Source organism: Monodelphis domestica, chromosome 1, assembly GCF_027887165.1.
Source record: "Monodelphis domestica isolate mMonDom1 chromosome 1, mMonDom1.pri, whole genome shotgun sequence".
Taxonomy (NCBI): domain Eukaryota; kingdom Metazoa; phylum Chordata; class Mammalia; order Didelphimorphia; family Didelphidae; genus Monodelphis; species Monodelphis domestica.
The window spans coordinates 333,361,190-333,385,546 of NC_077227.1; the positions used below are offsets into that span (position 1 = coordinate 333,361,190).

The 24,357-nt window shown below is 37.1% G+C and overlaps 1 long non-coding RNA gene across 1 annotated transcript in view; it reads right to left on the reverse strand.

The window, feature by feature from the left end:
- Window positions 1-15,045, reverse strand: part of LOC103103254 (uncharacterized) — a 36,304-nt gene extending 21,259 nt beyond the window's left edge. The window contains exon 1 of the long non-coding RNA XR_457675.2: window positions 14,157-15,045. This is a non-coding gene — a long non-coding RNA (uncharacterized LOC103103254). The remainder of the gene's footprint in view (window positions 1-14,156) is intronic.
- Window positions 15,046-24,357: the final 9,312 nt, after the last annotated feature.

The window sequence follows — 24,357 nt, forward strand, 5'->3', positions numbered from 1 at the left end:
GAGTGCTACTGTAAACCATATGGTATGTATGAATTTTTCCTTTTTGTCACTGAACAGCTAAGAAATATACCTAGCTGTGGAATCCCTGGGTCAAAGGACAGGAATATTTTATTCATTCTCTGAATGAAATAACTTTTAGTTTCAATTCATGGATGGTACATACTTACAAAAAGCAAATTTATGCAGATTTGTTCATATGGCAAGATGTCAAATTGAGTCCACATTCAAGTTTGATCCATAAATTTCAAAGTCCAATAGAGGCAGTAAATATAGTATAATGTGCATGTTACTGAGCTTTTGTCTTTAGAATTTCAGAAAAGGCATGTTTGTAGGAGTTGAAGAAAACTCTTACTATAGAAAAACTAGAGTAATAAGGCTCAAATGAATACTGTTAGTGGAGACAGCAGGGGTTGGGAAGAAGTAAGGGGGGGATTGTTTGGCCTGAGGGGATCACAAAGTTATCCATTTGGATAAGGAGTTAATCAAGTCATCTCTGTGGGTAGCTTTATCACACATAATTTGTTTAGTCATAAACTTTACAAGTTCAATTTTAGCAATTTCTGTAAAGTGACTGGAAATGAAGCTACATTAAATTTCTATTGCTACAATTGACCATGAGCAAGCACAACTCCAAAACATATCAATAACCAGGAGAAAGTGACAGATTTATCTATGACAAATACAAGCAAGGATATAATCACCAGATCTCCCATTATGAAAGAATTCTTTTTTTTTTATTTTTTATTTTTTTTAAATATATTTTATTTGATCATTTCCAAGCATTATTCGTTAAAGACATAGATCATTTTCTTTTCCTCCCCCCCACCCCCCATAGCCGACGCGTAAGTCCACTGGGCATTAGATGTTTTCTTGATTTGAACCCATTGCTTTGTTGATAGTATTTGCATTAGAGTGTTCATTTAGAGTCTATCCTCTGTCATGTCCCCTCAACCTCTGTATTCAGGCAGTTGCTTTTTCTCGGTGTTTCCACTCCCATAGTTTATCCTTTGCTTATGAATGGTGTTTTTTTCTCCTGGATCCCTGCAAGTTGTTCAGGGACATTACACCGCCACTAATGGAGAAGTCCATTACGTTCGATTATACCACAGTGTATTAGTCTCTGTGTACAATGTTCTCCTGGTTCTGCTCCTCTCGCTCTGCATCACTTCCTGGAGGTTGTTCCAGTCTCCATGGAACTTCTCCACTTTATTATTCCTTTTAGCACAATAGTACTCCATCACCAACATATACCACAGTTTGTTCAGCCATTCCCCAATTGATGGGCATCCCCTCGTTTTCCAGTTTTGGGCCACCACAAAGAGTGCAGCTATGAATATTTTTGTACAAGTCTTTGTGTCCATTATCTCTTTGGGGTACAGACCCAGCAGTGCCATGGCTGGGTCAAAGGGTAGATATTCTTTTGTCGCCCTTTGGGCTATGAAAGAATTCTGAATCCCCTACCACAGATGAGAGTAGCCTCCCTGAAATGACTATACCACTGTACCAAAAGGGTCACAGTTTACCCACATCATTAGAGCCATGAACCAAACCAGAGAAAAGAAAAGAACTCCCTTCTCTTGCTTCTCTCTTTTACCCTAGTTATGAGAAATGGGCAGGAGTGTTTTGGGATTTGTTTTAAGTCATTGGCCTAGATAGACACTAATTCTAACCAAATACATAAAGGGGTTAGAGTGGTGAACCTATATATTGAGGATTGTAGATTAGGGCTCAGAGAATATGGTTAGAATACCATCTCTGAGTTCTCCCAACCTTACAAAAAGTGGAAGACACTATTTAGCCCAACTAAAGGTGGAAAGAATGAGTCAGAAAAATTGAGGTAAGGATACTAGACTCAAGGGGAAAGGGACTGAAACCAATCTAAAACTACTGCTATATTCACCAAGGCTAGATAGGGAGAAAAGGTCAGTGAAACCTAATCCCACAGCATGGGAAGAAGCTGATGCAGTCCAACCCAGGAGTATACCAATCCAGTATACCATACCAATGCTGGGAGTCACCAGGCCACAACACCTTGACAGAGTCACGCGTGGTAGCTGAGGAAACCACAGAGTGGTCCTCAGTAAGATGTGATTGCCCACCCAGTCCCCCTTTTACATGACCTCTTTCATCAATGCCCCTTACCTATGAGTTGACATGATTATTATCCCCCCTAGTCTCCAAAGAAATAATACAAGAGCAAAACACCTACACCCTAATTCCCCAAAACATCACCAAAAATCAGACCCTTAACTCCAATCCCAAAGAGACTATAATGGGTTAACTTTGATTCAGGTACATAATTCCCAGCAAAACCACAGCTACAGGTCAAGCCCAAAACTTCCCCACTCACAGAAACCTATTCTCATGAAGCCAGCACACAAATCAATCACAGAAGCCCATGAGATAAGTACTAGTACATCAAGCTTCAGTATGCCTCAGTGACTCAATTACACAAATCAGTAACTCAGAAACTCCCTAGAAGCCACCAGTCTAAATTTGAATTATATTCCCAGTACCCCTCAACCTCAATGATATGATTGTTGAATTGTCTTTTAAGAACTGCTGATTAATTATTACATTTTATTAAAAGCAATAAGTAATTTTCCTTGATTGTTTGTAAGCTCAAAACTTCTCACAGGGTAATGAGAAAATTAAGCCACCTGTGACAAAATCATTTATCTTGTGTGCAACCTTTATTCAGTCTTTAATCACAATAAAAAATATAGAATGTTAATCAAGTGATTTGTTAAAAATTAATATATCACTTTTCCAATTATCTCTCTTTGATTGTGTGTATCTGCATGCCAAGAAAAAGGGTATAAAAATAAAAACCAAGCCTGGGCATGGTGGAGCAGCTATCAGATGCAAAGCAGTACCATGGCTGTAATGATTAAGCTGTCTTCCATTTATTATTTATTTTGACTGATTGTTCGCCACCAGTTGGGAACCCCTGGAGACATGAGTGAGGCTGGACCCCACCCATGGCAAGTAAGGGAAAAATACTGAAACTCCAAAGATTTCCAAAGAAAACAAAATTAAAGACTTAGAAGACAGATCAAAAGAGAAGATCCTAGAACTTGGAGTAAGGATGAATACTAAATCCTCACAGAGATAACATGCTATTTTTACAAAAGGAAGGAGAAGGGGGAGGAAGAATTGTTTGATACAGAAAAAGAAAAGTCAATGGGGAATGGAACTGGCCAAAGAGTTTCTTCAAAGAAGCAAAATTGAGATTAACTTATCTGTAAAATTAAAAAAAAAAAAATTAAACTGAAGTAGAGGCAATTGTGGCAGGAAAGAATAAAAAGGCAACAGTACTGTAAGGAATTAAAATTTAGGGTTTATGCTAAATATGAGATTTCTATAGTAATATTGTGGTCGCCGATTTAAAGATATTATAACTTAAGACAAAATTACTTTTAGTAGCTTTATTTACAAAGAGGTAGAAAGAGTGAAAGTGGGAAAATGTAAGAAGAAGCTAGATAATTATCTAGCCTATCACCCTAAGTGCTACTCCTATGTGGGACTGAGCCCCAATAGGGCTTCACCACATCCCTTGTTACCATGTTGATTTTCTGGTAATCCTCACCCAGAAGTCTGGTGGTGTATTCAGCAAGGGTTCTACCAATGCAGCCTCCTCCAGGAAAAGAAGACCTCTCCAGATCCAATATCTCCAGAAGCCAGGAAAGGAAGGCCAGCTACTCACCCTGCTTCCCAATGCAGAGTCTCCAAAGCAAAGTCCCCAGGAGAAGTCCCAAGGAAAAGATCCAAGCCCAAGATCCAAGAGTAAAGTCAAAGTCCATTGGACAAGAAGGTCAAGACTTTTTATAATCCTTATTCTGTGTCATTTCCTGTCCCTTCCTCCATTTTATGGGAACCAATCACAGTCTTTCAATTTGCCTTGCACAGCCAAAGGGGCAGGGCAGTGGTCTCTGGAGTTGTCACCCACTTTAGCAAGTGACTTGCGAATTCTCTTACTTAGTGTTAAGTAGGGGTGCTTAAGTTTTTGATTGATTAATTGAAAAATTGCTGATTGATAGACAAAGAAAGTTTGATTCACTCTTCACATCACTAAAAGTTCTCTAGTAATGACAAAACCATTTATTTTTGGAGACCAGAAGAAAGGAAATCAGTAGATAGGATGCATTGAGTGTTGAAGTGGAGACGCCCATGGAAACAATGCACTCGAGAAGAACCAACGAATGAAATTATATCACCACTTTTTGTTAAAGGAAAGAATTGGAAAAAAAGTCGGTGCACATCTATTGGAGAATAGTTGAATAAATTATAGTGTGTTAATATGAAGCAGGAGTATTTAATCTGGAGTCTGGAATCCTTTTAAAAATATTTTGAAATTTTATTTCAATAAAATGGGGGAAATTAAATTCTTAGCAAAGAGGCAATACTATATTATTTTTCTTTTATTCTTATGCTTTTTTATTTTAATTGTTTGTTGTTATGTTAAAATACTTAGTTAACTCCCTCTCTTTCTCTTTCCCCCATTGAAGAAGGCAAATTTGAGAAAAAGATATATGTATATATAAAACTATGTCATTTCTATTTCTCAGTTCTTTCTCTGGAGGTAGACATACACAAGTTATTTTTCAAATATTTCTGTTGCTGAATATAATGTTCTCTTGGTTCTCCTTACTTCATTCTTCATAATTTCATGTAGGTGTTTACATGTTTTCCTAAAATTATTCTATTTATCATTTCTTAAAGTGTATTAGTATTCTGTCACAATCAAATGCCCGAACTTGTTTAGCCATTCCCCAACTGATGGTCATCCCTACATTTTCCAGTTCTTTGCCACTACAAAGAGACATGCTACATGCTACACAAAAAAAATATTTTATTTTTTTTTTAAACCCTTACCTTCCATCTTGGATTGGTTCCAAGGCAGAAGAGTGGAAAGAGCTAGGCAATGGGGTTTAAGTGACTTGCCCAGGGTCACACAGCTGGGAAGTATCTGAGGCCATATTTGAACCTAGGACCTCCCATCTCTAGGCCTGACTCTCAATCCACTGAACCATCCAGCTTCACCCTGCTACAAATATTTTAGAACATATTCGTTCTTTTCCTTTTCTCCCTGATCATCTTAGGAAATAAATCTAATAATGGCTTTGCTGGGTCAAATGCTATTCACAGTTTTTTTTTTTAATCTTTGAGCATAATTCCAGATTGCTCTCCAAAATGTTTGCACATTTAATTAATGTTTGCATGTAAAAAATAGGTATTTCAACTACATGAAGGCTTATTTCACTTTTCTTTCTGAATGAATATATAAGTAGTAATAATAAAAAAATCACAAATTTAATATATACATATATAATCAATATCTGCTATCATTTTTAAAAAACAAGCAAAAAAAGGTGATTTATACTCCTACTTTCTCTATTTCTGTACTACAGCCTTTGGGCTACATGCGGCCCCCACCTCACTTCTAGAAGGAGCACCTCTTTCTTTGGTGGTCAGTGAGAGGAGCACTGTATGTGGTGGCGTCACTTCCGTACAGTACTACTTCTGGTGACATAATCCTTTCTGTGGCGCCTTGTTCTGAGAGTAACTGAATGAGAACGAGGAGCCTCACAAAGGATTATGTGGCTGCACAATGGAAGACATTAGCATGGTGAGCCACAATGTGGGGGAGGGGATTCCGCACTGTGTATACGGCTGCCCGGTATAGCGGTGGCGGTGATGGGCCTGTGCAAGGTGTGACAGGCCCATCACAGCCAGTGCTGCAGCCTCTGCTATCCCAGACAGCCGTATACAGATTAGTTCATAGTTTGTTTGTTTTTTATAGTCCGGCCCTCCAATGATCCGAGGGACAGTGAACTGGCCCCCTATGTAAAAAATATGGGGACCCCTGCTGTAGAGGGTAACACCATCCTACCAGTCCCTCAGGCTCTTAACTAAAGAATATAAAAGATAATCTAATTAAGTAACTTCAGTTTATATTCATTGTTTTATGCCTTTGCATGACTAAAATACCTGCATGTGATCCTATTAGATAAACAACATTTTAATGATAAGTTGTAAGGAATAATTCCAATTACTAATTAGTTGAATAACTGTGTATAAGGATCAGTAATTAATTATTATATTGTAAGTAAATAACAAGGAAAAGCCTCTGAAATGCCTTGACAAGATATCCTTGCCAAGGCCCACTATGCACATGCCTTCAGCATCCAAGAATGTGTCCAGATTTATGCTATCTCAGTTTGTTTTGAAGCTATAGAGTGACTTTGGCTGTTACCATATATGGAACAGAGATAATATAATTGGTCACAAGAAGAAAACTTTACTTTTTGGAAGAAAGAAATCTTCTAGAAAAAATTTTGGTTTTCCCCCTGTGGAGAAAGAAACTTTCTTGTAGGGCAAATTTGGGGTTTTCTGCCTGAGAAGAAATATTCAGCTGATCGCCTCCCACCTTTGGGTGAAGTTTGTATAATCTGACTCTTTTACATAGACTACACATATCCTCATCTATGGGTCTTGTACTGCATGTACTATTGGGCATGTCTTTGACCTTGGCATTATGAGTTACAGATCTAAAATAAATGTCAGTTTGGCTCAGAAAATTACTTCCCAGCACTTATTTTTCTTTTATAGGAGTCACCCCGGATGTCTCTGACCACTCCCAATCCCATCCTATCCAATCTGTTGCCAAGACCTATCAATTTCACCTTTACAACATGTCTTGGATAGTCCTCTTTTCTGTGACACTGTCACCACTCTAGGGCAGGTTCTCATTACCTCCTGCCTAAACTATTTCAACAGCCTCCTAGTGGGTCTCCCTACCTCAAGCCTCTCTCCCCACTCCAATCCATCTATATTCAGCCTCCAAAGTGATTTTCCTAAAGCACAGATGCAACCATGTCACCTCTCTACTCCATATAGTGTCAGTGGCTCCCTATCACCTCCAGGATCAAATATGAAATGCTCTGATTGACATTCAATGCTCATCATAACCTACATCCTCCTGCCTTTCTGGTCTTCTTACACTTTACTCCCAGATATGTACTCTTCAATCCAGTGACATTGGGCCTCCTATCTGTTACATGAATAAAACATTTTATCTCTTGGCTCTGGACATTTTCTTTGGCTGTCCACCATACCTGAAATGTTATCACTCCTCAACTCTGCCTACTGACTTACCTGGATTCCTTTAAGTCTCAATCAAAATCTCATCTTTTACAGGAAATCTTTACCAATAATCCTTTTTAATTCTAGTGCCTTCCCTCTGTTAGTAATGTCTTATTTATCATGCATATAGCTTATTTTGTATGTATTTGTTTACATGTTGTGTTTTTCATTTAACTGTACACTACTTGGGGGCAGGGACTATCTTTTGCTTCTTTTGGTATCATCAGCTCTTAGCCTAGTGCTGGTATATAGTAGGAATTTAATAAACGTTTATTGATTGATGTCAGGAAAAGAACCCTTCCCCAATAAAGATCAAAGTGTATGAACATATGTTCTCAAAGGAAAAGAAGCAAACTATCAACAATCCTACTTTTTAAATCTTCTAAATTCCTAATAATAAGAGAAATGTAAATTAAAACAAGTCTAAATTACTACCTCACACTTAGTAAAAATGACAGTGAAAATGACAATAGTTGGAGACATTGTAAGAAGTTGGGTACATTAATACTCTAGTATGAAACTGGCATGAGAAATAATCATTCAAGTTTGAAAGTCTACCCCAAAGTCCCAATACCACGAATAGGTGTATTCCCAATGAGATTAAAGAGAGATGGGAAGGATTCATATATACCAAAAACACTCTATAGCAACAATTTTTGTTTTGACAAAGAATTGGAAACAAAGTAGGTTCTCATTAATTGGGGAATCGTTGAACAAGTTACGGTATAGGAATATAATTGAGTATTATAAGAAATGTCAAAAGGGATAAATTCTGAGGAAACTGAAAGGACTATAAAGACAAACTAATGTGGACTGAAGAAAATAGAAGCAACAGGAATTTATGGAAAGATCACAACATTGAAAGATAACCAACTTCGAAGGACAAGATTTCTGTTCAATGCAATCACCAATCACAATTCCAGAAGACCAATCATGAAGCATGCCTTCCATCTCTTATTGAAGAGGTGAGGGATGATAGATATAGAATGAAATATAATGACCCTTACAATACATATATGTTTTGCTTGACTATATTTTTATATAATAGAGAACTTTTATTTGAAGGAAGGGAAAATTAAGGTAGAGTGATTGGACAGTGATAGAGAAAAGGGGGAAAAAAGAGTAAAGAAAAGAATATCAATAAAACAAAAAACAAACAAGAAGAGATTAAGACAGGGACACAATCTGGCAATGCTCATGTTACCACATTAAATTTAAATCATATTAAAAGGAATGAGCTACATAGATTGGATTCATGGTTCCATATATAATCTCCATATTTTTGGCCTTCTTTGTATATGGACATGTTCCATGTTTATTAGTGATTTCCTAAAATTTAAATCTTTTCAAAATCAAACAAATTTTTTTAATGTTAGAAAACATAAATGGTCAATCAGCAGGAAAAAAAATTGTTAAATTCAAATCATCATCTCAAAACAATATCCTTTCATTCATTCCTCCTGCAACACATAGCTTTTTATTGCAATGAGCCCAGGAATAGTTTAGGGAATACTCCATCACTGCAATGCTATATGCAAACAAGAACATTTGGGAAACTTCATTATTTATAGGAAAGATATCTTTCATTTGGACTTTTTGCAAGTCATTTTCTGTACTTCTAGCAAATGCCTTTAGGGAGTATATGTCCCTTTGTTTTATGCCTCACTTAACATTCCAAGGAGAGAGATCAGTGAGAACAAAGACAATGAGGCAGGAAAGTATTGGATCTATTTCAGGACTCATAAGGAGAGGAGAAAGCTAGGAATAAATCATATGGGGCTTTATATTTTGTATTCTCCTCAGTGAACAACAACAGTAGTTAGCCCTACTAAATTCCAAAACTGATATTTCTTTTTGTTGTGGAGGTGATTGGTTTCTAAAAGTTTAAACTCATAGAGAAGCAGCTATGACAGCCCTACTGAGTTGTATAAGCCTGAATTAATTAAGTTGAATATTGCTGGAGTTGAGGAGAAAAAAATGCACGTATTCGTTGCTGACAATTGCAAAGTTGGAGAGGAGGCATTTTTTGTCTTTTTAGGGATCTATCAGTAAAATTTTCCAAAATGACATCACACTGACCCAATAACTTCATTGTGACAAATATACTCTAGAAATGTTATCAACAATAATAACAACTAAACTGGCTTTTCAAAGATTTTCATAGAAGCCTTATTTCTAATTTAAAAACAATATTAGCAAGCTAAATGCCTGACAATAGGGAAATTGTGTACTTTATTGTATTGTAATATAATGCAAGTAAGACTGACAAGCATGAGGAATACACAAAGAAATTTGGAAATGATTTAGGAAAAATAGCCAAATATTCAAATGGATACGCGAGTTTATCAGTGTGGATGATCCCTCAAACAACATTCATCCTTTGCAAGTTTTGTTTGTGTGCTCTCATAATTTTGCCACATAACTACTATTCAACATGTCAGAGGCCTCCCTTGATTCCTCTTGGCTCTATGAGAAAACTGTGGAGCACAGAATAGACAATCAGTTAGCCCTTGCTCTTGCCATATGATCAGCTCATCTTTTTTCATTATACATTAATGAACACCTTTCAGAGATCTGAAGATAGATCAGCGATGGTGAGTGAAGTGATTCCTTCCTTGGTTCTTCAGTGATCCTCTTTGCTCCCAGCTAAACAAATCAAGAACTTAAAGTACATGTGAACTGGAATGACCTCCAGGAATTGATGCAGAGTGAGAGTAGCAGAACCAGGAGAACATTGTATACAGAGACTGATACACTGTGGTACAATCGAATGTAATGGACTTCTCTACTAGCAGCAATGTAGTGATCCAGGACAATTCTGAGGGACTTATGAGAAAGAACGCCATCTACATCCAGAGGAAGAACTGTGGGAGTAGAAACACAGAAGAAAAACAACTGCTTGAATACATGGGTCTATGGGGATATGATTGGGGATGTAGACTCTAAATGATCACCCTAATGCAAATATCAATAATGTGGAAATGGGTTCTGATCAATGACACATGTAAAACCCAGTGGAACTGCTCCTTGGCTACATGAGCGAGGTGGGAGGAGGGGAGAGACAGAACATGAATCATGTAACCATGGAAACATTTTCTCAATTAATCAATAAAATTAAATTTAAAAAAAGAACTTAAAGTACCCCTATTTGACACTAAGTAAGAGAGTAAAAAGGGGAGAGTTAATCCTATTTTCACAATGTGGGTGAGGATTTGCCAAGTACCTGGGATAATAACCTTGAGCTTAGCTTAGGAAAAAAGTAGCAAAGAAAGTATATTCTTCATGTGCATCCTCCTGATATAAATGATATTTGATGATAGTCTATAGTCCAAAGTATTGACTTTCTTCTTTCCCCTTATTGCTTTTTGTTGGAGATCAAGATAAACAACAGAATATTTTAGAATGTAGCTGATCAGAATAGAATGTATTTAGAATATTTAACACTAACAAAGGGCAGTGAAAGGGCCAAAAATAAAGGAATAAACTTGAAATGTACATAAGAGACATTTCAACTGCCATCATGTGGTCTGTGGTGATTTGATCCCTTATTAAAGCGTCTTAATGCCAGTGGAGAAAATTAATCATCCCTACATTTAAAAGAAAAGGGCCTAAATGTTATGTTTGTAAAAATATGCAACTATTTTTCCTTTTTCATAACTAAAATTCCTTGAGAGAACAGGCCTTGCCTATGTATTTGCGTAACATTTCCACTTTATTAGCTGTTTGATCTTGGCCAACCCTTTTCCTCTCAATTTCTTTATCTAATAGGACTAGATTATCCAAAGTTCAAAATCAGCTATTATTCAAAACTCACTTCTGTGTCTATCATTCTATAATCCATTATTTTAAAATATCTTCCAGCACCAACTTTTTATGTTTTATGAATCTGAGATGTCTTGTTATTTTGCTATTTTTCATCTTGTGATCCCAAGACCTCTTCTTGTTCTAACATTCAATGTATCTTCATCTGTCATGAGAGAAATAAGGCATAAAGAACTAGGCTGGATCACCTGTTCTCAAGGAAACAGTGCCATCTGCTGAGTTTTTCTTCTACCTATCACTGACCACCCTCTGTCATATGACATCTGTTATATAGAAAAGGATGCTTCAGAAAGTTTCAGAAAGCAAAAAGCCAGCCATTGAAATATTAGGCTGATCCATGCTTAGTTCAGGAAATATGGTGAGCTCAGCTCACTATTTATTTATTTATTATTATTTTAAAACCCTTACCTTCCACCTTAGAATCAATAATAATAAATAAATAACTAGTGAGCTGAGCTCACTATTCTAAGGTAGAAGAGCAGTAAGGGCTAGGTAATGAGGGTTAAGTGACTTGCCCAGGGTCACATAGCTGGGAAGTGTCTGAGGCCAGATTTGAACCTAGGACCTCCAGTCTCTAGGCCTGACTCTCCATCCACTGAGCCACCCAACTTGCCCCTCGCTAGTTATTTAAAAAACAAATTTTGGCAAGGTAGAACCAAACTGAAATTAAATCTTGATGGCTTGGTACAGGGAGAACTGGACTGAGAGTAAGGAGACCCATCTTGTGGCATTAACACTATTGATTTTTAGTTATAAACTCAAATAATCTCAGAGGTAAAGGTATCTTAAATACAATTTTATCCATCCCATACATACACATAAAATCCGTCTATATAATTCCCAACAAATGAAGACCTAATGGTAGAGAATTTGCCAGGTTAGAGAACTAGTCTTAGAGGTCTAAACTGAATTCAAGAGAAAAAAAGATCTAAAGCCAAGGAAAGATCCATAAGGAGGGAAACATACAGAAAGAGGACAAGCTGGTTTCCTACCTTAAAACAACCTTAGTCCTGCCTTATGGTTAGGACAGGTTAGGTATTGGAGCTATGCCAGGTTAATGCAAAACATAAACTTTGATCTCAAAAGAATCCTAAAACTTGAGACTATCTAGTCTTTGGGGATTCCCTCCTGACCCCCTAAGTTTTCTCTGAAAAACAGATAATTCCAGAGTTGGAGAGGTATTCTTTTTTAAAATCTTATTTATTTAGAATTTTTTGCCATGGTTACATGATTCATGTTCTTTCCTTCCCCTCCTCCTTCCCCACTCCCAGAGCCAACAAGCAATATCATTGAGTTCTACATGTATCATTGTTCAAAACCTATTTCCATACTGTTAATATTTGCAGTAGAGTAATCATTTGAAGTCAACATCTCCAATCATATCTCCATTGAATCATGTGATCAAACAGCTCTTTTTCTTTTTTTAATTGTATTTAATTAGTCAATTTAGAATATTTTTCCTTAGTTACAAGAATCATGTTCTTTCCCTCCCCTATCCCTACCCCCCTTTCCCAGCTGACACTCAATTCCACTGGGTATTACTTGTGTCCTTGATCAAAACCCATTTCCATGTTGTTGGTGTTTGCACTAGGATGTTCATTTAGAGTCTACACCCCCAGCCATATCTCCCTCTACACATGTGATCAAGAAGTCATTTTCCTTCTGTGTTTCTATTCCCACAGTTCTTCCTCTGAATGTGGATGGTGTTCTTTCTCCTAAGTTCCTCAGAATTGCCCTGGATCACTGTATTGCTGCTAGTAGAGAAGTCCATTACATTTAATTGTGCCACAGTGAATCAGTCTCTGTGTACAGTGTTCTCCTGGTTCTGCTCCTCTCCCTCTGCATCACTTCCTGGAGGTTGTTCCAGTCTCCATGGAATTCCTCCACTTTATTATTCCTTTGAGCACAATAGTATTCCATCACCAACATATACCACAGTTTGTTCAGTCATTCCCCAATCAAAAGGCATCCCCTCATTTTCCATTTTTTGCCATGGAGAAGTATTCTTGTTGAACTTATTTGCACAGCAAAATCATCTGGATGAATATAGAACCTTCCATAGGTAAGGGCTGTATAAGTAAGATTACACTTTAAGGAGTATCATTTTAAATTGTGATCTTTTGACTACTTTTCAAAATATAAGTCAACTAGGCTAATCTGAAAAAATCTCATCAATGAGATTTTGTGAAATGTATTATACAAAATGCCCATAGACTATACATGTTATTAGAAGTAAAAAGGAAAAACAAAATAAAATATCTAGGAAAAAATTAGTAAAGTCCTTTGTTTCAAAGATAAAACTGACCTTAAGGCAGAAATTCAAAGTATTCGGAAAAATAAACAGGTTCATTTACTTTGAATATATATGTCTTAAAATAGTTGGGGTTTGGAGTCATTTGTTTTGTATTCCCAGAGCTCATTGCTTCTATTTCAGGATATATTAAGTACTTAGTAAATAATATTAATACCGAGTAAATGTTTATTAATTGATGGGTTTCCTTTTGGCTTTAGAGTAGCTAACATTACCTCCTCTTCCCTCAGTTATGTCGAGGGAACTTTGGATATTGACAAAAATTTAAAAAGTACTTTCTTCACTATAACCCTCTGAGATAAGTAGCCCATCCCATGTGCTGTCTCCATTCTACAGGTGAGTCATAGGAAAGGCTCAGAGAAATAGTTTTTGAGGTTGTACAGCTACTAATGATCATATCTGGGTCTCAAAATTAAATTTTCTGATTTCCAAAGCAATACTCACTCCAGTACAACACCTATCCATCCCTCATGCCTTAAAATAAATTTTTTTTTGCCTTTCTCCTAAGAAGAGAAAGAAAGAAGTCCATTAACTGACGGTTCTGGTTTCTCAAAACTTTCCTGCACTTTAGTTTTAGTGCCTTGCTTCCACTGGTGATTGTAATAATTCAATACAGGAACATTTCAAAGGGAATAAAGACCCAGTGGAGATGAAATCACAAGGTTCAAAAGCCTTGCTAGACTACATTTTAACAAGAGAAGGAAATAGAGTAAAAGAGCATAATTGAAAGAGACTTTAAAGGATAATAGCTGGCATTCATATAGTGGTTTAGCATTTCAAAGCACCTAACAACCAAGAGAAACCAGTGAACCAGGCAGGGGCCATCCAGCTCTTAATGCTGACAGTTTGGCACAGGCAGCCTCATTAGGGTTGGTACCTGGGCAATTAGAGTCTTCCAGTTCAGACCAATGGTGCCAGGAGCCACATTAGGCTATTCTTTCAAGTAGTCATTCGGGAAGCTTACACAACGCCGGAGGACAGCTTTCTAATCACAGAATTTTTGTTGCTTCTGTCGTTTCTTTGTTTTATCTAAAGGAAAAGAAAATAAGTCTAGGGTTTGAATTGGACCTCCTTGTCATCTGTATGGTTACAAAAATGTCAGATTGATTTTCTCCATTTCTTCAACTCACCCTTGGGGCTATTGGTGTCTTTTCCTCCTCCTCTCAAAAGATTGTTGTCCTCCCACTCTATTTCCTTGAACAATTAAAGAACCAGTACAAACCAGTTTTGCTGGCCCATACAGCCTTTTTTTCCTTTAAAATAATAACAACCGAGGGCAACTAAGTGGCTGGCTCAGTGGATTGAGAGCCAGGCTCAGAGGTCCTGGGTTCAATATGGCCTCAGACACTTCCCAGCTGTGTGACCCTGGGCAAGTCACTTATCCCCCATTGCCTAGCCCTTACCACTCTTCTGCCTTGGAACCAATACCCAGGATTGATTCCAAGATGGAAGGTAAGGGTTTTAAATAATAATGGTAACAACCAGTTCAGCAGTTATTAGACTAGGTGCATGTGGGCCACAAATATACAAATGCAAACAGGGCTAACTGACATAACCAAGAGAAATTCAAAGCCATTCACTCCTAACATTCACTAACAAAGGTTCCAATTTACCTTCAATGCTCTATCTGCTCCTTCCTATTGTTCATGATCCTCTCTTCTCCCTCTCCATGATCTCTTCTGAAGCTTTCTAGACTACTTTCCCCAACATTTTTTTAAACCCTTATCTTCCATATTGGAATCAATACTATGTATTGGATTCCAAGGCAGAAGAGTGGTAAGGGCTAGGCAATGGGGGTTAAGTGACTTGCTCAGGGTCACACAGCTGGGAAGTGTCTGAGGTCAGATTTGAACCTGGAACCTCCCATCTCTAGGCCTGGCTCTCAATCCACTGAGCCACCCAGGTGCCCCCTACTTTCCCCTACTTTTGTCCCAAAGTCTATTCAAATTCAAAATCAAGACTAAACCACAAGAACTAGAGAATTCTTAATTGTCTGCCTAATCAGCAGGCAGTTTCCTTCAAAAGCTCCCTAAATTTCCATGGGTGTTCCTGAAGGTGTACAAAGGCAGGTGATAAGTGCTTCCTAGCCCTGAGAGAGACAAGCATCACTGGCACCATTTTACATAGGAGGAAGGTGAGGACCAGAAATGGGAAGTGAGTTTCCCAAGGTTCTATAGCTATTTAGTGGCAGAACTGAGACAAAACCTAGCTTCCCTGGCTCCTAGGCATGTGGTCTTTGGCTAAGGTGAAAGGGAAGTTGTTACAAAGATAAAGAAGATGAGAGAAGGCTTAAAAGTGAACCAGGAGATAAATATGGAGTTCATGTAGTAACGCCGGATAGGAATTTGAAACCATTGGCCAGAAGCCAAGAGAAGTTCCACTGCTCAGAATACATAAATATATTGTTGGCAAAAGGTCTATGTCCAAAATGAAAAGGAGACTAATGAGAAGCTGAGAGGAGAGATTACCTACCATTGTCTTGTTTCCAAAAAGCTCTCCTATCTGGCAAAATGCTCACAATTCATGTTTGGAATGTTAAAAAAAAGGTGAGAAAAACCTCTAGGAAGTTTTACAACTTCCCAGAAGTCTAAAACACTACTCAGCCTGCACCACCCCACAATCTTAGTTTGTGTTGACTGCACAATTAGCTCTGCTTCCATGCTGGTCTCATAAGCAAAATGCTTCAACTCCTCATTTTCTTGGTGATGTACATTACAAGTAGCATGTCAATAACCCTGGACTCAGAGCCCATTTAGTTGGGGGTTGGCTGGTTTTAAACAACAAATTTAGAGTCAAATTAGATGGCAATCATTCTTTAATAGCAGAACCTTTAATAGCATTACCATCCACTTCTGCTCAAAGACAACACAATTAAAAGTCAATTTATACATTGATTAAGACCTGCTATAAGCCAGGCACTGTGCTACATGCTAGAAACACAAAAAGAAAAAAATAACTGTCTCTATCCTCAAGTTACAAGGCCTAGATTTCATTATGCTACTTAATAGTTATATCATTTTAGACAAGCATTTACTATCTATAACTTAACTTCCTCATCTGTAAAATGCAAAGCTTAAATGAGATGACTTCTGGGGGCAGCTGGGTGGTTCAGTGGATTAAGTCAGACCCAGAGATGGGGGATCCTGGGTTCAAATGTGGCCTCAGACACTTCCTAACTGTGTGACCCTGGGCAAGTCACTTAACCCCCATTGCCTAGCCCTGACTGTTCTACTGCCTTGGAATCCAATACATAGTATTGATTCCAATATGGAAGGTAAGGGTTTAAAAAAAATAAGATGACTTCTGAGGTCTCTTTCAGGTCTAAATCACACAATATAATTATAGTCTAATGGTGAGGGATAAGACATCTACACAATTGTCATCCCAGGTAAGCACAATACAGAGTGGTGGGATTGGTTGATTTTCTCAATCACATAACCCCACCACATTTGAAGTGCCTTAAACATATAAAAATAATCAATTAATTTTAACCTTAGGCTTTAGTTTCAAATCAATCATAAGCTTTGTATGGAAAGATTCACATGATAAAATCATAAACTTTATATAAGGAAAGACCTCAGCTTCAGACTTGGCCTAACTGTCCTTCACCCTTCCTCCCCTTAGCTGGAGGACTTTCAAGCTTTGGAGGGTCCTGAGAATGCCACACTTTCCATCTTCCCATAAGGGTGCTTCTTAGATCAGTTGATAGCAGTGCCAACATTGGGAACCAAGGACAACTAGATGGAGATTCATAAGGAGCCCAGCAAAGGAACTATACCATGATCAAGGGTAACTTTTTGAGTACCCTGAAAGGGAGAAAGGGGCTTACAAGAGAGATACAGAGAGACAAGGGACAGAGAGAAAGAAAGAGAGAGAGAGGAAGAAGAGGAGGAGGAGGAAGAAGGGGAGGAGAAGAAAAAAGAGGAAAAGAAGAAGGGAAGAGAGAGAGTAGAAGAGAGGAAGGAAGGAAGGAAGAGAAGGAAGAGAGGAAGGGAGGGAGGAAAACAAATATGAAAAGAGTTATGTAACAAAATACAAGCGTCCCTCCACATGATAGAAGTTAGGTGTGTGGCATTCCTATAATCTGGAATATCTGTGCAAAATTTTGGAGGCCTCCCTTCATAACAGAGAAGAAATCTGATTTTTTCCCCTTTTCCTTTATTGGGTGTTTTTGTAAAATTTGGGTTCAGTATTTTTTCACAGGCTATTTTATGCATTTGTGAGTTTCTAAACTTTTTCTGTACTGTCTGCTGGCCTTTTTATGTCATCCATGACTTCTGCCAAACTCCCCCAAAATTCCCACTTAATTTCTTATGCTACCCCACAATATATTGCTATACAGAAAAGTAAGGATGTAGAAGGGATATCTATAGTTATAGAATTAATGTGCATATAGCACATGGTACAAAGATATCAACATTTTATCAGTCTTCTTCCAGAATCTAAAGAAACACTCCACTCTGCCAAGAACTATCCTAAGTAGACATGATGAGTTCAGTCAGGCTTATAAATGTAATGGGAGTTAATCCAATAAAGTTCCGTCCCTAGAATATATACATTGTACTCAGCCTGCTGTCAGCCCATATGAAAGAGTTTGTTTCAATAAAGTCATAATGAGATGTAATGGAAGGACCATGCTCCCTGATTTGGAGCATCCATAGAAATATCCCAATTCTGTAATTGGTTCCAGTCTGCTAAGTATATGGTAAAGAAATGAACTGTTGATTAGCTACTAAACTAGGAGTAGGGTGCATTAAAATGGCACTACTAATCAACCAAAGCAAGTCTCTCTCCTTTTTCCTGCCACAATCTATTCAAATAGGGCAGTAAGGGGTGCTTTCAATTAGTGGGATGACAAAAAGTCTCAGGTCTTTCCCATCTTTCCACTGGAATCTTTACTAGGCAGCTATCATTGTTTGTATTTTGTTTGTATATATCATTCTTGGGTTTAGGTAAAGCAGTATTAGAGACCACTATGACCTTGTGTGTTTAAAAAGGTCAGAGTAATGAACCACTCACTGACAGTCCAGAAGTCAGACCCTAAACTAAACTTTGCAGCCAGTCATGAAAAGGAAAGACAAGTGACCAGCTTGACCTTGCATAGATGAAATTGATGGCCATCAAGAAAAAGTGAGAGTCATTCAATCATACATTGATTACGCCAAATTTGAAAGTGAAAAATTAAGTTGAAGCCCACTCTACCTATGGACCAAGATGGTATAGTGTAGTGTGCTTCCAGGTATTAGAAGAGAAATATTTGTATTTCATTCCTTCCTATGTCTTATCAGTAAACATCAATTTATAAAGGAAAAAAAAAGCTAATTAACATTAATTGTCTAAATGAAACTGAAGTGCTAAACCCTGTAATTAATATTTGGTAGAACCAAGTAGAATAGGGTCTCAAGCCAATAGTGTCTGGAAAGCCAACCTGTTCCCCACCCCACCCCAAAAGATGCTACCTCCTAGAATCAAAAGGGGAGACGTAGTTTGAGGGGAATCCTTCTCATCTGTGGGAATTGAGATAAGGATGTTCGGTGAGGTATAGGTTTCTTAAATTCTCAGAGCCTTAGATTCCTCAATAGAAAAATGAAGAAAACATACCAGATGGCCTCTAAGGCTCCTTTCTAGTTCTAAATTCCTGGTCATATGAAAATTACTTTCCTTACTCAACTGCATAGTAGAGTAGATATAGTACTGGACTTGGAGTAAGGAAGTCCTAATCTTGCCTCAAACATCATAAGACCATTAAGTCACTTAATCTCTTCTTTGTTCCTTGCTCTGTAAAATGAGGATTACTCTAGTATCACCCTCATAGGATTATTGTGAAGATCAAATCAAACAAGATAATGCATGTAAAGGGATTTTATATCTTAAAGAATTACCTTAGCTATTATTATTAATTCATTATAAAATCTCATTAGCTTTTTTTAGCTACCATATTGTATTCCTGACTGATACTGAGCTCAAAATCCCTAAAACCCCAAGTCTTTTATAAATGAACTGCTTTCTAATCTGGAATAGAAGATTTTAAAAATAATTCTACTAAATAATCACTAAATACAAGTTAATCCTTTCATCTATGCAATCATAAAATGTGGAATTCAGAAACAAGAAAGAAACCATCTATACCTTCCAGAAGTTTAGTCTGGTTGGAAGACAGAAAAAGAGAACATGAAAAATGACCTAACAAAGCAAATTTTTTTAATCTAATGAATACTGTAGATAAGTAAATACAAATTCTGAGAAAAGAGAGGCCACTGAGGGTCACAAGAGATTGGGGAAACCTTTATGGAGGTGGAATTTGAGGGGGGCCTTGAAGGAAGAGAAAATCTTAAAAAGGCAAAGAGGATTCTAGGTGAAGAGAACAATAGCTAGCATTTATATAACACTTTATGGTTCACTAAGTACTTTACAAATGTCATCTTATTTTAACTTCACAACAACCCTGGGAGATACTATTATAATTCCTATTTAAAGATAGAGGAAATGAGGTAAGAAGTTAAGTGACTTTCCCAAGGTCATAGAGCAAGTAAGAACTCAAGTCGTAACACCAGATATCTAGGTGTCCATTGGACCACCTAACTACTATAAAGGATATAGAAATAGTTACTGTGATATAGGAGAAAGAGGGTTAGATTTTAAATCAGAAAACTAGTGCTTGAATCCTTATTTTCTACTTATTACCTTTTACACAAGTCACCAAACTGGGGATGAACTTAACTGCAAAATTCTGGAGAATGGCACTATAGGCATCAACATTGCAAATATATGCAAATATATGCAAAAAAAATCAAAAAATTGACATTGTGATGATTAAAAATTCCAAGAGACTGGGTTTTGGATAAGAAAATCAGTTTACTGATTAGGCTAGCAATAACCAATAAATTAATTGATCAATGATCTCTCTCAGTGATTGAAGACCCTAAAAGAAATCCTTGTGAATCCTTAAACACAATTTTGGAAGCTTCCACCCACCTAGACATCTCAAATTGGTGAATAGTTAATGAAGAGGTGGTTTATCATTCTCTAAGTTCTTCCTCAATTCCTTGATTGATGATGGAAAACCACATACCTGGTCCTTTGATTATAAAATCTCCAAGGGAGGATCAAGGTCAGGAGTGACTTTGTTCAATAATGTTTTTTCTCTTTAAAAAAATTCTTACCTTCTGTATTAGAATCAATACTGTGTATTTGGTTCCAAGACAGAAGAGTGGTAAAGGCTAGGCAATAGGGGTGAAATGACTTTCCCAGCTGGGAAGTATCTGAGGCCAGAACAGTACCTGCTGTCTCTAAGCCTGACTCTCAAACCACAGAGCCACCTAGCTGCCCCCTGTTCAAAACTTTTCAATGAGAGTCCTGCTACTCAAAGACACACTAACCTAAACTGGTTTCTATTTGCTGGGAAAGACAGAGCCCATAATCTCTCTTTTCTATCATTCTAAAATGGAAGATACTCTATAGTAGGGTATTCCTTGAATTTGCTAGGAAAAAAGGAGCAGAAGATGGAGGAGTAACTAGAGCAGCAGCTCTATTTCACCATGAAAATCCTCTGTGACCAAAATTAAAATATTGCCACAAAATGAATACAGGAGTGAAAGAACCAACAAGGAGACAAAGTGAAACAACTTTCAAGAAAAGAAAAACCCAAAATGTAGGCAGAGACCATCAGGGGAACTAAGGTGAGAAGGGAGCAGAGTCAGCAAGAAGCTATAGCAAGGAGTGAAGAGCAAGCCAAGGGCAAATCATACCCCACATATACACATCTGCTGTCACAGGTTCTAAACTTAAGCTCAAGCTAACATTCAGACACTGAGAGCCTGCCTGGGCAAATAATAGTCTAAGACAACTCATACCCCTTGAAATTTCAAACCTGTGGAGAAGTCCAGAGTCCCAGCCCAAGGCAATCTGGGCTGAAGGAAGCTGATCCGTGTGGACCCAGAGCAAATCCAGGAATCCCAGTCTGGGCATGGGATGAGAACATAATCCATGGTTTGGATGAGGACACAATTCTCAGAGGGAGCCCCCACCCAATCTTTTTTGCTCAAAACTAAGGGTGGAGCTCCAGGACAGGGCAATCAAAAGAATATGCCTGATTGAATCAAGAACACAATGAGGTAAAAAACTTGAGCCTAAGCCTGGGGCTAGAATTTGATCACCACTGACCCAATCAAGTTGAGAGTGAGAACCAAGAGCCTGAGGAAAGTCTTTAAGCTAATCAGCATCTCAAGGGTCAATTGAATCAGCAAGGGGAAGGGGCACTCAGAGCTCTCAGCCCTCAGACCATCTGATAAACTAATAACAACCCAGAAAATAAGCTAAAAATAGCATCAAGGAAGGATTGAGGTTTAAGAGGGTACCCCAACTTTCCAGAAAACAGAGTCTACCTATAATTATACAGGAATAATGAGCAAACAACAAAAAAGGCACCTAACTCTAAAGAATTTTTATGGAGACAAATCATAAGGTACAGACAAAGAAGGAGACAGAAAAAACAAAGGAAACATATGCAAAGTCCAAAAGAAAAATGTGAATTGAACACAGCATCTGGAAGAGTTCAAAAAAGACTTCAAAAACCAAATAAGAAAGACAGAGTAAAAGTGGGAAAGAGAAAGGAAAGTGCTGCAAGAAGAAAGGAAACTGATGCAAGAAGAAATGGGCCAATTGAAAAAGGAGAACCAAAAACAGAGTAAAAGCAGGCCTTAAAAAATCAGAATTGACCATCTAGAAACTAATAATTTCATGAGAAATCAAGAAACAATAAAGCAGAATCAAAGGAATGAAAAAAAAACAGGAAAACATGAAATATCTTATTCAAAAAACCAACTGCCCTAGAAAATAGATCTAGGAGAGACAATTTGAGAATTATGAGACTATCTGAAAGTCATGATCAAGAAAAGACCTTGGATATCATATTACAAGAAATTATCAAAGATAACTGCCCAGAGATCCTTGAACAAGAAAATAAAATTGAAATTGAAAGAATTCAGTGATTGTATCCAGAAAGAAATCCTCAAATGACAACTTCCAGGAATGTAATAGCTAAATTCAAGAGACAGCAAGCCAAGGGAAAAAAACTTCAAGAAGCCAGAAAGAAACAATTCAAATACCATGGATCTATAATCAGGCTCATACAGGACTTACAAGCTTCTACATTAAAGAATCAAAAGGCATGGAAGATGATATTCAAGAAGGCAAAAGATTTGGGTTTACAACCCAGAGTCAACTCTTCAGCAAAACTGAGTATATTTTTTTTGGGAGGGGGGGATTGTCATTCAATAAAATAGATTTTCAAGCATTCCTGAGAAATAAGCCACACCCAAACAAAAAAATTTGAAGTCCAAACACAAGACACAAGAGAAGCCCCCAAAAAAAGGTAAATAAGAAAGAAAATTTAAGGGACTTATTAAGGTCAAAATGTTTATTTGTCTACATGGAAAGAGGATTTCTGTAATTCTCAAAAATTAGTAGTAGAGAAGATAGAATGAATTTACTCAGAAGGAGGGTAGAGAAGTAAGCTGATTATAATGACATGATATATATATATGATATGATATGTATGCATATGAATGTAAAAAATCAATTAAGGACTGAAAGAGAGAGTGCACTGAGAAAAAAGGGAAGGAAGAGGTAGAATGGGGTAAATTATATAACATAAAGTGGCATAAAAAATCAATACAGAGAAGGGAGAATAAGGATGGTGACAAGCAATGTTTAAACTTTAATCTCATTATCACTGGCTCAGAGAAGGAAAAATGAGTATACTCAGTGGGGTATAGAATTCTATCCCCCTACAGAGAAATAGAAGGGAAATAAGACAAGGGGAGGGGAGGGTAATTAAAGGGACAGGGAAGGGGGTGGGTGACAAAAAGAAAATACTGGTGAGGAGGAACAAAGCGGAAGGGAATAAAGCAAGATCTAAAGGGGATAATACGACAAAGGGCAATACACAGTTAATCATCATAACTCTGAATGTGAATGGGATGAACTCACCCATTAAATGGAAGCAGATAGCAGAGTGGATTAAAAACCAGAATCCTACTATATGTTGTTTATAAGAAACACATTTGAGGCAGGGTGACACACACACACATTCAAGGTAAAAGGCTGCAGCAGAATTTATTATGCATCATCTAAAGTAAAAAAAAAAGCAGGAGTAGTAATTATGATATGCGCCAAAATAAAAAATGATCTAATTAAAAGAGATGAGGAAGGAAATTACATTTTGCTAAAATGTTCTATAAACAATGAAGTAATACTATTATTAAACATTTATGCACCAAATGGCATTGCATCTAGGTTTCTAAAGGAAAAATTAAAGGAGCTCAAGGAGAAAATAGATAGTAAGACCATACTAGTGGGGGATTTCATCCTTACCTTTTCAGAACTAGATAAATCAAACCAAAAAATAAATAAGAAAGAAGTAAGAAGTAAGGGAAGCAAATGAAATGCTAGAAAAATTAGAGTGAAGAGATATCTGAAGAAAACTGAACAGGGATAAAAAGGAATATACCTTCTTCTCAGCAGTATATGGTACATATACAAAGATTGACCATGTAGTAGGGTATAGAAACATTGCAAACAAATGTAGAAAGTAGAAATAATAAATGCAACTTTTTCAGATCATAATGCAATAAAAATTATAATTAACAAGGGCCCATGGAAAGGCAAATTTTAAATTAATTGGAAACTAAATAATCTAATTCTTCAAAACTGGTGGGTCAAAGAAGAAATCATAAAAACAATTACAGACTTCATTAAAGAGAATGACAGTGAGGAGACAATCTATAGAAACCTATGCGATATAGCCAAAGCAGTATTCAGGGAAATTTTATAACTCTGAGTGCCTATACCAACAAAATAGAGAAGGAGGAGATCAATGAATTGGGTTTGCAACTTGAAAAATTAGAAAAAGAACAAATTAAAAATCCCCAGATAAAAACTAAATTGGAAATCCTAAAAATTAAAAGAAAAATTGATAAAATTGAAAGTAAAAGACTTATTGAACTAATAAATAAGACTAGGAGCTGGTACTTTGGAAAAACAAATAAAATAGATAAATTACTGGTTAATCTAATTAA